General features: G+C 41.4%; 1 protein-coding gene across 1 annotated transcript in view; it reads right to left on the bottom strand.

Annotated features, from left to right (window-relative positions):
* The window catches only part of LOC129825007 (tyrosine-protein kinase Fyn-like), a gene marked incomplete in the record, with an annotated part of 65110 nt that extends 53085 nt beyond the window's left edge, over positions 1-12025 (bottom strand). Inside the window, 1 exon segment of the mRNA XM_055884640.1 lies at positions 11832-12025.
* Between the last annotated feature and the right edge of the window lie 1427 nt (positions 12026-13452).

Here is a 13452-nt window from a genome sequence, read left to right as displayed (position 1 = left end):
TTCTCTGAACAGACAAAAACAGAAATTCACTGAGAATACATAACATAGGATGAAGAAACAATACTCCAAGCTGCAGCTCCATACTACTCGTCAAGCATAGAGAACAGATACTTTATACCCGTTATTGGGGTGGGATTGGCATGGGGTGTGGAGGTTCCGTGGATGGCTTTAGGCCACTTCCTTGGATTCCTCATGTCGTTTTCATTGTTAGAAACAAAGTTTGGTCCAAATAGGATGTAAGGTACTATAATTATTGAATATTATATGAAGTCATAAATTAAAATGGCCTATTTGGGTGCAAAAATATTTCAACAAATAATGTTTCTGGAATGCTTATCTTATCGGTTTCTAACTACAGAAACAATTTCATAACAATCCGAGGTGGCCGGTGTCATGGCTTACTGAAACGACATGGAACGATCCATATGTATGACATTAAACACAGCTAGCACATTCATAGGATTAATTAAATATTCATTTTAAAAAAACTTTGTGGGCCACAGACACACAGCAGACTTTTGTTTTCCCCTGAAAATGCAGACATCAGGGCAGCATATCATTATTAATAAATAACCAAACATACTGTACAGTATTCTCTTTTCATTCTCTTGTTCAATGGAGAGAGTACCACCCTCATGATTCATACTTTATTATGACGGGGGAAAATTACACTATGTATTTTTTTATTTCACCTTTATTTAACCAGGTTGGCCAGTTGAGAACAAGTTCTCATTTATAACTGCGACCTGGCCAAGATAAAGCAAAGCAGTGCGACAAGAACAACAACAACACAGAGTTACACATGGGAAAAACAAACGTACAGTCAATAACACAATAGAAACATCTACATATACTGTGTGCAAATGTCGTAAGATTAGGGAGGTAAGGCAAAAAATAGGCCATAGTGGCAAAATAATTGCAATTTAGCAATTAACACTGGAGTGATAGATGTGCCGATGAGGATGTGCAAGTAGAGATACTGGAGTGCAAAAGAGCAAGAATAAATAACAATATGGGGATGAGGTAGTTGGTTGGGCTATTTACAGATGGGCTGTGTACAGGTGCAGTGATCGGTAAGCTGCTCTGACAGCTGATGCCTAAAGTTAGTGATATAAGTCTCCAGCTTCAGTGATTTTTGTAATTCGTTCCAGTCATTGGCAGCAGAGAACTGGAAGGAAAGGCAGCCAAAGGAGGAGTTGACTTTGGGGATGACCAGTGAAATATACCTGCAGGAGCACGTGCTACGGGTGGTTATTGCTATGGTGACCAATGAGCTGAGATAAGGTGGGGTTTTACCTAGCAAATACTTATAGATGACCTGGAGCCAGTGGGTTTGGCGATGAATATGAAGCGAGGGCCAGCCAACGAGAGCATACAGGTCGCAGCATACTACGAGAGCATACAACTGAAACGTTTCCAATTGAAAGCCTAATCCATGAAGTTACATGTCCGAGTCATACATAATCACAACATACACAGGCACACAATCTTACCACCCACAATATGTTATACTGATATAATTTCATATGCAAAATCTTTAGGACGAAGCATTCCCTATATACAATCCAACACAAGGCAATATGAAGTCTAACATTGATTCATAAAGTAATAAAAGGGGAAACCCTCGATTTTCATTTTCTCTTCATTTTCAATATTTTGTGTGCTCTCCCAGCTTTGTGTAAAGCCCCACGAGGATGTGATGGAGATTTAGCTTGTTGTTCCGAGAGCAGCATATGGCGGAAACCTGCTATGAGAACCTATCATTGCTGCCTCAGTACTTGTGCAGTGGTAAGAACATTTAGGTTGGTGGTTGGTAGAATCCATGTACTTATTTAGCAATATAATCTTAAATATAGTCTTGCCAGTTTGCACATAAGAGTGCCTTTAGGACTGCAACGCTCCTGAATACAGACCTTTATTGAAGATGAAAGGTACAGTACATTGGAGTTTGAGAGATTAAATATGAGAGAGAGCGAGATTAAAATAGAAACAGTTCGGGACACTATTAGGGGAAGCCCTGGCGCTGTGCTGATGCTCTCAAACCAATTTAAATTGAAAAAAAACAGTACATTTCCTTGAATGATATCTGTATAGTCAGTTACCACTTAGTGACACCAAACCAGTGTATAGGCTATTTCTGCTTCCACTGTAAACATCTTTCAGTACCAAGAAATCACTAGTTTCCTTCCCCACGAACCGCGCGCACACGCACACACACACACACACACACATGCCAGGGTTTCCATTAGCCAGTAATAATCAGCTTTTGGCATCAACAAAAAAATAAAGAAACGCAGATTAATAAAATTGGCACCGGGCAATTGTCCAGGAGAAGAAAAAATCTGATTGCAAAATAATGCTTTTTAGCCTTAATAGAAATATCAGTTGATGGAAATACATTTGACCAGTCATGCTTATCGGTCTATGGGTTGCATAATTTGTGGAATTAAATTGGCGGGTGTATATGTTCGTTATGTAACTTATTTATCACAAGCGCACAGTACAGAGCCTTTGAGAGGATAACAGCGTTTTTAGAAGCCCAATCATTACACAACAATTCTACTGTAAATGCAATCATGTGTTTAATTGTTTTTGGGCCACGATTAAATTAAGCTACTATTTTTATTTCTCAACTGGTAATTGAAGCGCGTTTCCCATTCGCAGAGGCAACGTATTCGCAGAGGCAACGTATTCGCAGAGGCAACGTAAGGCAGACTTCCTCAATGAAGCTGGAGGCAGTATACATTTTGAAAACATATGACCAAAAATATAAACGCAACACGGAACAATTTCAAAAGATTTTACTGAGTTACAGTTCATATAAGGAAATCAGTCAATTGAAATAAATAAATTAGGCCCTAATCTATGGATTTTACATGACTGGGAATACAGATATGCATCTGTTGGTCACAGATACCTTAACAAAAAAGGTAGGGGCGTGGATCAGAAAACCAGTCAGTAATTGGTGTGACCACCATTTTGCCTCATGCAGCGTGACACATCTCCTTCGCAAAGAGTTGATCAGGCTGTTGATTGTGTCCTGTGGAATGTTGTCCCACTCCTCTTCAATGGCTGTGGGAACACGCTGTCGTACACGTCGATCCAGAGCATCCCAAACATGCTCAATGGGTAACATGTCTGGTGAGTATGCAGGCCATGGAAGAACTGGGAAATGTTCAGCTTCCTGAGACACCTTGATCTGTTTCACCTGTCTTGTGCTCGTCTCCACCCCCACCAGGTGTCTCCCATTTGTCCCCATTATCTCCTGTGTATTTATACCTGCGTTTTCTGTTTGTCTGTTGCCAGTTCGTCTTGTCCCGTCAAGTCCTACCAGCGTGTTTTCGAGTTGCTATTTTCTAGTCTTCCCGGTTTTGACCATTCTGCCTGCCCTGAGCCTGCCTGCCGTTCTGTACCCTTCTGACACTGCCCTGGATTACTGACCTCTGCCTGACCTGAGCCTGCCTGCCGTTCTGTACCTTACTGACATTGCCCTGGATTACTGATCTCTGCCTGCCCTTGACCTGTCATTTGCCTGCCCCCTGTTTGATAAACATCTGTGATTCGAACTGTCTGCATCTGAGTCTTATCCTGAGTCCTGATACTTCCAGGAATTGTGTACAGATCCTTGCAACATGGGGCTGTGCATTATCATGCTGAAACATGAGGGGATGGTGGCAGATTTTTTGGCATGACAATGGGCCTTAGGATCTCACCACGGTATCTCTGTGCATTCAAATTGCCATCTATAAAATGCAATTGTGTTCGTTGTCCATAGCTTATGCCTGCCCCTACCATAACCCCACCTCCACCATGGAGCACTTTGTTCACACGACGCCATACGTGGTCTGTCATATTCTCTAAAATGACATGAGGCGGCTTATGGTAGAGAAATTAACATTACATTCTCTGGCAAGAGCTCTGGTGGACATTCCTGCAGTCAGTGTGCCAATTGCACGCTTCCTTTAAAACTTGAGACATCTGTGGCATTGTGTTATGTGACAAAACTGCACATTTTACAGTGGCCTTTTCTGCCCCCAGCACAAGGTGCATCTGTGTAAGGATCATGTTTAATCAGCTTGTTGATATGCCACACCTGTCAGGTGGATGGATTATCTTGGCAGAGGAAAAATCTTCACTAACAGGGATGTAAACAAATTTGTGCAAAATATTTTTGTGCATATGGAATATTTCTGGGATCTTTTATTTCAGCTCATGAAACATGGGACCAGAACATTACTTGTTGCGTTTTATATTTTTGTTCAGTGTAGCTACTTAATTATTTGAAACCTGAATGTTTTACTACATATTATGAGGCATGTTTTACCTTGCTTCATAGTAGCTTATTCAAAATCCGACCATATCCGTGGAGGCCGTTATTGTATAAAAGATGTCCATATGCCATTGAAACCATGTTCTATTGGTTTAACTGTCTTTCATTGTCCGGTATCCAAATTCATACGTAGCCTGCTGCCTTGTGCACACTACTGCGCTAATAATGTGAAGAAATAATAGTTGATCAACATTTTAAGCCTTCAAACTTTTTTTCAATGTATCCTAGGCCTACTGGTTGTATGAATTTGAGCTCTATTGTCCCACAACTGTCCCAGAGTCTGTTTGGGCCATTTATTTCTCGACAAGCTGACCAATAAAACATTCAGGTTAGATAGTATAAAAGTTTATGGGGGATAGTAGATTCTCATAGGTGGCGCGTCAATAAGGCTAGGTAGGGGAAACTAAGCATTCTCTAAGTAAATTGAATTAAATTGGCAACATAAATGGACAACGTTGTTTTTATTCATCTGTTTGTCAGTGTCAGCAGAGTAGACTACCCTGTAATTTGTAGTATTAAAAGATATTCTGCTAAACGTCTCCAGTCATATAAAATGTAGTAAAATTGCATGAAATGTGTTGTTCCCATGCAAAGAAAGAATAAAAGTATCTGCTATTGCCTATAACCCAGGCCTCTACGTTATGTGTACTCAGCCATGGATTGAACAGTCTTTTTTGCGAACAGTGATTGAGTTATATTATTAGCCTAAATTATGACTATCCAATCTACTCATCGTATTACATTAAGTCTGCAAATGCGATGATGCATGGAATGCTGTATTGTAAAGGTGCATTTTTTATTGATTTTTTTGCTTCCCCAAACTTGAAACTCACGTGCCGCCTATACATAGGCTACTGTTCATTACTCATCTTGTTGGCGGAGAAAAGTAAATGCGGATAGTTATTATAACATCTTCAAAGTGCACAGTAAGGACACACGTCATTGCATCCTCGACTTGTATGTTGTGTTAAGACTTGTTACCATAATCGGAATGTGATTTCAGTCATTCTGAGCACCGTGGGAGGGCGCCCTAATCAGGTTATGTACCCAATGCATATGGGTCCGGTAAATTTCTCAAAATGTCTGGTAAATTAAAATGCTGCCCGTCAAATGTCTGGTGCCACGAATTCATAATGGACCTCCCCCACCCCCCCCACTCAGGTAGAGGTGGTGTGGGTGTTGATAAGGGGTCCGGTACACAGTCTGTGTGTGATATGATCTGGCTCTGGGGACTTGTTAGACAAACAGTCCAGCTAATTGAATTCCGCTTTGAAGGAATATTCCCAAGATGGCTATCTCCATGAGGCCTGAGCCAACCCTGTTTTGACAGGCTTTCATGCAAGCATATCAGTTGCACACATCATTTAATCCGATGACCCAGCGGCACATTCTTGGGTTTCAGTCATATTCTTTCCACCATGTTTCATTTTGGGGTGGAGTCTACGAGCTGTGAAGAAGTGAACACACCGGCCTTTCATATCACTAAAGTAAAAATGCGAAAGCAGAAACGACACAAAGATGCTTCTGGGGATTCGCGTGGAGGAAATCATATGATGTCCTAGCTTAAATCATATGATGTCCTAGCTTCACATGTCAACCACAGGAGGCTGCTGTGGGGAGGACGGCTCATAATGAAGTCTGGAATGGAGTAAATAGAATGGTATAAAATCAAGCTTTATTTATACAGCACATTTCAGAAGTGGAATGCAAAGGAATGTGCTTGACGGGAAAGAACGAATAAAAAAACTCAAAAGCTGAAATATTTACTACATAACAAAGATAAAAAACTAAAGAAAAGCAAAGCTAAAAAGATGTGTTTTAAGATTTCTTTTAAATATGTCCACAGTTTTGGGTTTTCTGGACGGCTATTCCAGAGGCTTGGGGCATAGTAACTAATGGCTGCCTCTCCATGCCTTTTGGTCCTAGGCTTTGGGATAGTTAAAAGGTCAGTGCCAGAGGACCTGAGGGACCTACTGGGTACATAACTTAAAAACATGTGTGACATGTATTGGAGTGCACAAATGTGGATTGACTTACAGAGGCAAGAAAAAGTATGTGAACCCTTTGAAATTACCTGGATTTCTGCATAAATTAGTCATACAATTTGATCTGATCTTCATCTTAGTCACAACAATAGACAAACATAGTGTGTTTGTGAACCTCAAGTCTAATGACTTTTCCAAAAGCTTATTGGAGTCAGGAGTCAGCTAACCTGGAGTCCAATATATGAGACGAGATTGGAGATGTTGGTTATAGCTGCCCTGCCCTATAAAAAAAACTCACAAAATTTGAGTTTGCTATTCACAAGAGGCATTGCCTGATGTGAACCATGCCTCGAACAAAAGAGATCTCAGAAGACCTAATATTAAGAATTGTTGACTTGCATAAAGCTGAAAGGGTTACAAAAGTATCTCTAAAAGCCTTGATGTTCATCAGTCCACGGTAAGACAAATTGTCTATAAATGGAGAAACTTCAGCACTGTTGCTACTCTCCCTAGGAGTGGCCGTTCTGCAAAGATGACTGCAAGAGCACAGTGCAGAATGCTCAATGAGGTGAAGAAGAATCCTAGAGTGTCAGCTAAAGACTTACAGAAATCTCTGGAACATGCTAACATCTCTGTTGACGAGTCTACGATACGTTAAACACTAAACAAGAATGGTGTTCATTGGAGGACACCATGGAAGAATCACTGCTGTCCAAAAAACATTGCTGCACGTCTGATTTTCGCAAAAGAGCACCTGGATGTTCCACAGAGCTTCTGGCAAAATATTCTGTGGACAGATTAAACTAAAGTTGAGCTGTTTGGAAGGAACACACAACACTATGTGTGGAGAAAAAAAAACCAGCACACCAATATCAAAACCTCATCCCAACTATAAAGTATGGTGGAGGGAGCATCATGGTTTGGGGCTGCCTCAGGGCTTGGACAGCTTGCTATCATCGACAGAAAAATAAATTCCCAAGTTTACCAAGACATTTTGCAGGAGAATGTAAGGCTATCTGTCTGCCAATTGAAGCTCAACAGAAGTTGGGTGATGCAACAGGACAACGACCCAAAACACAGAAGTAAATCAACAACAGAATGGCTTCAACAGAAGAAAATACACCTTCTGGAGTGGCCCAGTCAGAGTCCTGACCTCAACCTGATTTAAAATGCTGTGGCATGACCTCGAGAGCGGTTCACACCAGACATCCCAAGAATATTGCTGAACTGAAACACTGAAAATTCCTCCTGACCGTTGTGCAGGTCTGATCCGCAACTACAGAAAACGTTTGGTTGAGTTTATTGCTGCCAATGGAGGGTCAACCAGTTATTGAATCCAATGGTTCACATACTATTTCGCCCTACACTGTGAATGTTTACCCGGTGTGTTCAATGAAGACATGAAAACGTATAATTGTTTGTGTGTTATTAGTTTAAGCTGACTGTGTTTGTCTACTGTTTATGACCAGTTTATAACCAGAAATCCAGGTAATTCCAAAGGGTTCACATACTTTTTCTTTCCACTGTAAAAAACAATAGAAGAATCTTAAAATTAATTATAAAACTCACAGGCAGCCAGTACAGAGACCTTAAAACCGGTGTAATGTGTGCTCTCCGTCTGGTCTTGGTCAGTACCCACGCTGCAGCATTCTGTATGTTTTGCAGTTGACCAATGGCTTTCTTGGGTAGACCAGACAGGAGAGCATTAGAGTAGTCAAGCCTGCTTGTAATAAAAGCATGGATGAGTCACTGTATCAGCCTGAGAGAGAAACGGCTGTGACTTGGCAATGTTCCTCAGGTGGTAAAAACCTATTTTGGTCCCATTCCTAATGTTTGATGTGTTCGATACCATTCCATTGATTCGTTCCAGTGATTACTATGAGCCTGTGCTCCCCAATTAAGGCGCCACCAGCCGCCTGTGATGTCAACATACACCCCTAGTGAAGCTGTCATACTCTGCATTCATCCATGGTTAAACATTTACTCATCTGTAAAAATCCGTTAATTTTAGCCCATCAGTACGTCAGTGTAAACCACACAATCTGAACAAAAAAAACTGTAAAACACAGAGACAGGTTTCATCTCCCCACACTAGATTTGTCACACAAATGGCATCATTGTTCTTGTGTGTGACCTTCGGAGCACTGGGCTGATGCTGAGCACAGAGCGGCTACTGAGCTCTGAGGTTAGGGGGACGACCCACGCGTGAGCCCCACATCGGACCGAACGTGGGCTTACAGCAGAACAGCAGCTATGCGATTACATCAGCACTGAACACAACACAGGCCCCTGGTCATGGCCCTTTCAAAATGGCCTCTGCTAATAGACGAGAGGGTGAGGGGACAGGGAATGTCACACAGAAGACTGTGACTACAGTGGCCCCAAACAGATTGTCAAAATGGAGCACAAAGTGGTTGGGTTGTGTTATGCACATCCAACTAGCATAAATCCAGCCAAAAATGACAATACAAAGACCTGGATTGATTTAGCCTACAAATGTGGTGATGTTGGGCAAGATATGAACCAAAGCATCCCAGTTCAAATGAAAGCACCTGAAAAGCACAAAAACCCAGTCCAAAGAAGCGACTGTATAGCGTGATTTACTGTATGAGCAGGTCAGAGCAGTTTTGTCTCTCTGTGGTGCGACAGCAGAGAGTAGCAGCATGCCATGCTGTCACAGGATCAACAGTGAGCAGCAACATGGTGGTTTGGCAGCTCTCTCTCTCCAGCAGAAGAACGGGAGTGAATGGGAGAATGTGTACAGTTCTGTATCTCTGACTTACAAACTGCACTGTATGCAGACTGACTGGGACTGGGCTCCAGGTGCCAAGTGGTGAATTACACAGAGGAAAAGGCTCTGCATACCTCATTACTATCAGGTTAAATTACCCAAAAGAGCTCGCCTCTGTAGGGAAGTTCATTATGACAAGAGCAGCATACACTTGCCCTTTCCAAGCTGAAATTTCTACAAGGACAACAGTGGCTAAAATGCATTATGGAAAAGTCCAAACCTTTTTCAAAACATTAAGGAATATTGAAGAGAGAGGAGGGAATATTTGCTCTATCTTGTGCTGAAATTAGACAAAACAAACCTCATTCATGTACATCGGGGAGGGGCAAATTTATTGGGGGTGGGGGCCGCAAAATAATCTGAACTCATCACGAGGGGCCTCAGTTGCTCCCGAGTCTGCGTACCAACATGTGCAAAAGAGGGCCGCCGCCCATGGAACGTAACCTTGTCAACCATGTTGAGTTGGTGTATGTGTGGCTTCTATGTAAGATGATATTTCAACATGAGCAGGGATTTCTGTAGTTTCCAAGGTAACCATTGTGGATCCTGCAAAAAAAAACGCAGGAGCACCTTGCAGACAGCTTTTCACACCAAACAATTATACTATGCATCCATGCCTGACACCTGAAATCAAGCCGACAATATAGGCCTATGTTCTGCAATTGTAATAAAAGCAACTTTTCTGTAAAAGACTTGCAGTAAGTTTAGTCAGCAAGTTGCTGTGCCAACCCGAGTCATTGGTCAAAAACCAACAGATACAGAAACTCTGGAAGTTGGGAGAATAGTACAAGCCTAGGCAAGTTTTCTTAACATTCTTAGCTTTAGTAAAAGAAAACAATAAAAAATTTGAGAGAGGTATTCACATCAATACTGAAGAACAGCATATGTGATGTGTAGCCCAAGAGTTAGTGAAGAATTAAGCAACTTGTTTCTCCATCAACTAAGATGATGGAGAGACAAGATACAATAGTCCCGACATCAACTACCGTACCGGAAAACCAACTGTAAGGTTTGGTGGAGTAGGAATAATGGTCTGGGGCTGATTTTCATGGTTGGGACGAGGCCCCTTAGTTCCAGTGAAGGGAAATCTTAACTCTACAGCATACAATGACATTCTAGACGATTCTGTGCTTCCAACTTTGTGGCAACAGTTTGCGGAAGGCCCTTTCCTGTTTCAGTATTACAATACCCCCGTGCACAAAGTGAGGTCCATACAGAAATGGTTTGTTGACATCGGTGTGGACGAATTTGACTGGCCTGCACAGAGCCCTGACCTCAACCCCATCGAACACCTTTGGGATGAACTGGAACGCCGACTGCAAGCCAGGCTTAATCGCCCAAAATCAATGCCCGAACCTCACTAATGCATGTGGCTGAATGGAAGCAAGTCCCCGCAGCAATGTTCCAACATCTAGTGGAAAGCCTTCCCAGATGAGTGGAGGCTGTTATAGCAGCAAAGCGGCTGGCAACTCCATATTAATGCCCATGATTTTGGAATGAGATGTTCAACAGGAAAGTGTCCACATATTTTTGGTAATGTAGTGTATCTAACCTGTCTTTGACAAAACCTTCCTACAGGGTATGAAGGAAATGGACCAAATATAGCTTGGTATGGCATCTGACCTTTGTTGACAAGTAGTTAAAGAATAAGAAACTAACAATGCAACAGTACAGTAAGCATAATGCAAAACAAGGAAAATGTATCGGCCTATGTAAACTAGACCACAGCTATGTAATAAACAACCAGTTACCATGTCTGGGACCTGTACTGCACCGAGGAAATAGCAGAAATGCATTCATGACTTGATTTTAGGAAGGATGCCTTGTATTATATTGATAGAAGAATGTGGAGGTTAACCAGCACAATTGACCCCAACTAACAAAGGAAAGTGGCAACCAATTTCACAACAACAGGTTGGTTAATTCTCAAAGACCGCATATTCTCAGGAGTTTTCAATGAGGAGGTTATTATCCAACCCACTTCATGTAATTAAGATTATTTGAAATATGCATAAATAGCATTGTTATTCTGAATGAGTCATATCCAAGTCTTGTAGTATTTTGACATTATTTTAATGGAAAAAGTGGGTAATCAAACAAAATGCTGTGATGAACACATAGTAAAGGATGTGAAGGAATACAAGTTGGCAACATACGGTACGACGGTCTTCACAACCAAGTAATGGCAAGCTTGTTCACTGGTTGACTATAGCGCTTCGCCATATAAAGAGTAGTCAACGTATAGAAACCAATCAAGAAATCAACATTTGCTTCATTGTATCATTCATCGTGATGCCATCTTTTATGAATGAATGTTGACAGAGATGGTTATCACTAGGCTACTAGTGCTGTATGGTAAACAAATTCACCAAGCGGCTCAATGCGACAAGGCACACAAGGTTGACTGTTAGACACAGCACATTGATTTTTATTTCTAATGAATACACATAACGCGTTCGAGGATCGAGGGTAGGATACTTGCGATTGGCCAGTACAATTTGCACGTTCTTATTATGGCAACGAAAGCCTATAAATATATTTCGGAAACATCTGATCTGTAAAATCAGGATACAGACAAGAGACAAAATGCGTTAACCACAAGAACACACTAAATTGACACCATATCCTGTTCCAATTGATACAATCAAAGTAATTCATTTCGCACTGTTAGCTATAGGGAGCGATTCAACCTAAACAGGATAGTAAAGGATAAATGGTTCCTTACCGATTCGAAGGCGTTTAATTAACCGGACGAATGTATTCCATTGCAGTTGTAGATGAGACAGACGCTTATAGTTTTTGTGAAAATAATGGCCAAATAGCTTGCAGAAATCCAGAGCTATCTTCGTGCTGCCCCACTCCCTCGCTGTAGCTGATGAGTGTGATGGCGTTGTCTTTGCAGGGCCACAATTAAACTAACGGGACCAGTGGAGTGATTGACAACACCGCCAGCCAATAGAATGGGAGGATTCTTTTAGTGAGGAACAGAGGATCGTAAACAGGGCCACGTTCAGTTTCCAAACGTGCTCGAACGTTGCAGATAGAAATGCCATAAATAGAGCCTCCGTGATTCCATGTTCTACATGTCAGAGAGGCGTGTTTGCTTTAACATATTGATATCTGAACATTCCAAAATGTTGTGACCTACTGGACGCGCCCCAGGTTAGATAAAGTCAATAGGCTAAGCCTATGTGGAGAGCGTTGAAGTTGAGATACTATTGCATTAGAAGTATTTCCATGACATCAGATTAATTTGGGGTCTAGACTAGGACAAGGCGTGGTTGCCCATAATGAATGTCAATCAATAGATGGAGGGATGACGTATGCCTACTTCACATTTAGGCTATGAAAAAAATTGATTTTGTTAATGGAAAGCTGGCATCAGTTCAATTAGGACAGTGCGTGGCCAATTAAGATGCCTATAGGCCTACATGAATACCACATGTTAGATACTTTTCGAGTTGACAAGATACAAAATAACTGTTCAATACAAGGAAAAAGTGTAGGATAATGTAATGTCCTCCTCCTCATCATCATCCTCACCATCAGTGTGGTTCAATCAAAGATGATTGGAATTCAGTCAATTATTCCTCGCGCTGACAACGCGCTCTGATAACCATTGCGTTGGGGCGCCCTCTGCTGCTTAAAGACAACAATTACCAGTTTTCGTCACTCAAACTCCCCCCCAGTTATCCCTGATTATAAACCAAGTAGTTTGCGTCCTGTATGCAGATTGGCTGAAAGCCATGGTATATTTAAGAGATAAACGCTAATGTTCTGTACATTACCTTGGAAATAATGGACGATGTGCAAGGTTTATTTTTCAAAGGTAATGTACAGAACGGAGGTGTTTATCCTGCTTATACCACAGTTGCCAAAGACAAAACTACTTAAGCACAAATTTACGGGTAGAAAATAATAATTTGGTTGATATTTTCATTTTTATAAGCAAATTCACACTCTCGTATTTTGGTTGCTAGAGATGCGACCCAGTCGTTCGTTCAATTGGTTCTATATGGACACGACCCAGTTGTTCGTTCTATATGTTCCGTGGCAACCTTTTTATCCCTTGCTTGCTAGCTAGCCAACTAGTTTAAGCAGTTTTCTATTGGCATTTGGATACATCATTTGAATACATCCAAATGAGTGATGATACCTGAATTTGCCTGGCATAGATAGACAAGTTTGCCTTATCATCAGGACACTCAACACTGTTAATTACGAGGAGATCACAGTGCATATCAAACACTAGGCTAGAAGCTAGCTAAAAAGTTTGGTGCTAGCAGAAAAGGCCAATATGACAAGCAAATAAAAACGTATCCGTTGCTGGAAACAGCTGGTCAAAC

The sequence above is a fragment of the Salvelinus fontinalis genome, chromosome 27 (genome assembly GCF_029448725.1).
Source record: "Salvelinus fontinalis isolate EN_2023a chromosome 27, ASM2944872v1, whole genome shotgun sequence".
NCBI classification, from domain to species: domain Eukaryota; kingdom Metazoa; phylum Chordata; class Actinopteri; order Salmoniformes; family Salmonidae; genus Salvelinus; species Salvelinus fontinalis.
The sequence above is the reverse complement of the archived record's forward strand: the minus strand, read 5'-3'. Positions and strand labels throughout refer to the sequence as shown.